We start from the raw sequence: 4,834 nt of genomic DNA on the forward strand, positions 1-4,834 counted from the left end.
GAAAGTGTTGCTGGGAAAAGTATCTACTCAGAACGCCCCTATCCCACTCTAAGGTGTGACAGTGCCTTAGCAACAAACAAGGAAAACTACTTTCGTATCCTTCTTTATGAAATGTAAACGAAGAGGAAGGATAAACTAACCTGTGTCTTGTGCTAGTTTGTTGATCCAATCGCTCTCCTCTTTGACAGCTTCCAGCTACCTGCTCCCTTACTTGCCCAGCTTCACCAAGTTCCTGCAAGATCATGGAAGAGGAAAACTACACAAAGACATAGATTTACATTCATAAATAGCTTAGGATCAGATTTAAGCTAAACATGCAAATATAACAAAACATCATTGATACACAAGCATGTAGGAGAAACTCAAATAGTTTTATTGATATAATAAGAAGATCCAGGAGGAGATACAACCAAGTGAGTCCTGATCCAGCATCTACCTCCCAGCAAAGGAATCCCTTCCTCACCTCCAACAAAGCATAAATCACCCAATGCACTAATCTCAATCTCAAAACCAACAGCAATTCTCTGCAAAGTACAAAATTCCAGCCTCTGGATCTCTTGGATGAGGGATCCATATATAGATGTAAGCAGAGATGATGAGTCAACTTATGTTTTGACTAGTGGCTTCTCTCTGTCAGTTCTTGCTTCCACCTGGAGGCTAAGAGCCTCTTACTCATCCTTGGTCGAACTCAGTGAGGCAAGTGTCATTGAGGAAGATTCTGGAAGCTTCCATGGTCTGTCCACCTCGCGGAATGACACTACCATTTGGCATTTCCCGCTCAGCGCACCCTGGTAGTGCATTTAGGTGCGTTGCAACGTGTTATCTCAAAATCAAGCCCTGGAAGGCTGCAAATCAGGAAGATTTCAAGTAACTGTTTCAAACCAATCTTTTGACTAAGGCTCAGCCTCCTTAGCCTGAGAGGGCTCTCTCAAAGGGTTATTGATTTTGACTATTAATAAGATGGCTAACTCTTGTGGAATAACATTAACAAATATGAAGGCTGGACAAACATTAAACTAGTTTCCATTGGGCTTATGGAGTCAACCATACTTCAGTAAACAATGATACTGCCTTTACATAGAAGTCAGGGCATTTAGCATTTAGATGCTCAGAACACAACTCATATAAAACCACAGTTTACAAATGCATACAGGAAATCAGAGCACAATCAGTGAATTCTGAGTGATTATGCATTTATACAACTGTAAAAGACATTAAGGAAAGAATAAAATCACCATTCTGAACATGGAAATCCTTTATGAATCCTGAGAAGAAAAGCAGCCAACTTATATTACTGAACTCTGTCTTTACATAAGCCAAAACAGTACTCTGTTTTATAAAATATCCAACCCCCATTACATTGTTGTTTCAGCTATATATAGAATCCTTATTCTAACTAATTCGAGCTTCCTCCTCCAGCATGAGGGGAGTCGATAACTACCTCTACTGACACCTATCAGCTATTGAACTAACTAATAAATACAACTAAAGTGCTGACTGGAGTTTTTTAAGAGTTCTAAATTAACTATGACTCTAACTCCATATTACATGCTTGATGGCTTTAATTACAATGAACCTCGTTCTTTGACATCTGCTCCCCTTTAGTTTGGCTGTAATGGATGTTCAAAGCTCCATGTTTGATCTTTAATGCCACATCCTTTCCAATACCCTGAAATATATGAAACTGTCCCTGTGTATCGGTCTTTAGTATGCCTTACCATGTCCAGATCCAACGAAGTATATCCTTTATCTTTTAATTACCCCAAAATGGAGCAAACTGCCACGTCTTTGATGTGTTGTCCACCGTTTGCATACGTGAAAGCCAAAACTTTTGCCAACTGTAACTGTTTCACATATCTTGTAGTGTGATAAATATGAAATATGCTTCCTTTATGACAAACATCCAAAGTTTGATTCGAATCCATATTATCTCCACGTGTCTTGACCTGGTTAACTGTTAGATAGCTTCAGATAATGCCTTGTATGCCTTTTAGATGTTTCCCTTTCAAAATTGCCGCTTATAATTCAAAACTGCCTGTTTGCGTTAAAATCATCACCTACAGCAGTTTCATAGCGCGCTACGAAACTGCTGTGTAATTTCAAAAACACAGTCTTTCTTTCTGACCAATTTCAATGCCTGAAAGACTAGTAGCAAGAAGAGATTTAGTGTCTGGTTGCCATTTGAACTCCTTAAGAACAGTAAACAAGGAAGCTAATGAAGGAGTAATCTCAGTTTCTTTAATGTTATTGCAGGAGACAACTCGTAACCTCTTAAGATCCTTCAAACCAAGAAGAACAGTCTATAAAACCACAGTAGACAGCAGGGAGACCCTCCTTGTCTTGTAAATTGCAAAGAATAATCTGAAGCCGTTCAAGTGCAGGACAGAAACCCAAATGTTCGACTGGACCAGGGTTCGAATCTATTTTCTTGCAATTTTCCAGCCTAAGGGTCTTCAAATTGCTGCAATATGACAGAGCTGCAATCCATCCCTCATCAAAATCCTGATTCACTAATGTCAATTCTTCAAGCATAAAACAGTACTGCCCGATTGCAGCAATTTCATCATAGCTACCATCACAGCTACTTAGCTCGAGCTTCAGTAGAAGTTTACAGTTAAGAGCCAACTTGGTAAGGCCAATATCACTGAAACTAAAATGGTAAAATTCTTCAATGGACCCAACTAAGCGAAGGATCTGCAAATTCTGACAGGCGGAAATGACACTAAGGGACTCATCAGTACCGTGATGCAGTTCCAGCTCTTGTAGCATTTGGCAGTTCTTAGCAATACATGCAAAACCAATCTCTGTATTGGGGAATCCAACCTTTTTCTCTTCTGTAGATTGTTTCAACCCTATTTTGGAAGCTTCTTTTCCAGTTTGTTAATGTTGACAAGGGAACAACTACAAGGAAAAGACCGTGTATCTGCTGCAAAGATCTTTAGATCGAGATGTCTATCATCTATGGGCAAACTCTGTCTTGCTCCAAACATTGAGGAGAATAAGTTCGAATCAACCCACAAATACACATACATAATGATGGCTTGGAACAGAAAATCACGCTTCTTACATCTGCAAGCATGACAACTTACAACGAGATAAACCAAATGAAAAACCCTGATTTGTTTGACTGGACTCACTTGAATGGAATGTGCATGCAATCTACGATGCTCATAAGATCCAACTTCCCTGTTAATGCCCAGGGTTGTCTTCCCACTCTTGCAAATAAGATTTTACTGAAGGATCATAATTTGCGGCTAGGCGAAGATAGTGCTCTGCTTCAACTTTTTCGCCTTCTTGAAATAAAACACTTGCTAACGTAACCAATCCTTGATAATAACGTGCTTTAGACCAATGTTCATTTGGCTCCTCATAGGCTGCAAGTTTTCTTAAATTTCTTCTCCAATCTATAGCTGTAGAACCTAAAAAAGGCACGCCCCTTATCGCAGTTCTCTGGAATACCGCTAATAAAGTAAAAGGGACCAGAATGGAAAAGCTTGATGACTGTATTGCCATCATCATAATATGATATAGGATTCGAAGTATTGCAGGTTTCATAAGCTGCCTGTGTCACAAGAAGCACTGAGTCCTCCTGCTTCTTGTACTTGAAATAGAGATCATCATCAACATGAAACCTGTTGCGTTGAGCCCACTGATTATAGGTTTTGGTTTCATTTCCAGTAGGCACAATCCAACCCCTAGGGCCCCAAACTCTGAACTGATATGATGCCAAGCACATCTGCACACATATTGCAAACCAGAATGCCAACCATATGCGCGGGGATTTCATATTAGAACCCATTTCTAACTCGATGAGAAACCTCGGTTGGATTTCTGACAAGAAAATCAAGGAAAAAGAGAAGTGGATAGCAGAGCAAGCTCAATTCCATGCCGTAATTGTACTTTGCTGCTGCATCTTCCAGTGCTAATCTTCGGAACTCATTATACATGGAGCGTTTGAAATTATTTCTGAGGAAAAATGACCAAAATCTGTAGAGAGTATTTATTCCCTCACTATAACCAGTACCAACTCTCTTGCGCTCTGCCAGGCAACGCTTGTAGTATTTCAAATATTTCTGTTGTTTAAAACCACGATCTTCCAAAAGTTCATGACTTGGATGTTGAAAAGGAGGAAAAGACTTTGGCATGGAACCAACTGACGAACTACTTCTCAGCAACAACTGCAACAGGTGCCAATACCAAGACACCTAACGACCTAATGATAAGGATAAGCGGTCGAATTGACAGGCAAAGGGTATAAGCTGATGACTAATAATGGATTTTGAGGGATATGACAGCTGTGTAAGATTGGCTATGGATTAGGACAAATCCCCGATTTCGTAGCGTAGCCAGTGCAAAATATGAATTATGCGCTACGAAATCACTTAAAACATGTTGCGCTGCGAAACTAATAGAAAGGATTTATGTGCTTTTTTACCATCAAGCTAATGTGAGCGGTGTTGAAATCAGAATTCTTAAGTGATAACACAACACACCTAGCTAGTGTACTTGGGTGCTATGCAACGTAGGTAGCTAGCGGAGCAACTGAAATGATCCTGATTTGACTAATTCTGAGTAGTTTCTGGTGGAGAACTTCTGGGAGAAGCTGTAATTGGTTGACCTTGTTCCTCTAGGGGTAGGAACAACACTTTTAGGGACTTTGGATCCCTTGGATTATGGACATTTCATGCTTAGAGCTGTAAGGCACAAAAATGTCTATAACAGAAAGCCACAGCTCAAAACCCCTACTATATATATTGCATTAATCAGAAATCCAAGATGAGAATACAATGCTTGTTCTCACAAGAACAATCCCTACACAAGTATAATCAACTCT

General features: G+C 39.8%; 1 pseudogene; it reads right to left on the minus strand.

Moving 5' to 3' along the window:
- Nucleotides 1–2,099: 2,099 nt before the first annotated feature.
- Nucleotides 2,100–4,145, minus strand: LOC149206878 (uncharacterized; annotated as a pseudogene).
- Between the last annotated feature and the right edge of the window lie 689 nt (nt 4,146–4,834).

Source organism: Pinus tabuliformis, chromosome 1_2 (assembly GCF_031772625.1).
Source record: "Pinus tabuliformis cultivar Carrire ecotype Pingquan chromosome 1_2, CPIR1, whole genome shotgun sequence".
NCBI lineage: Eukaryota > Viridiplantae > Streptophyta > Pinopsida > Pinales > Pinaceae > Pinus > Pinus tabuliformis.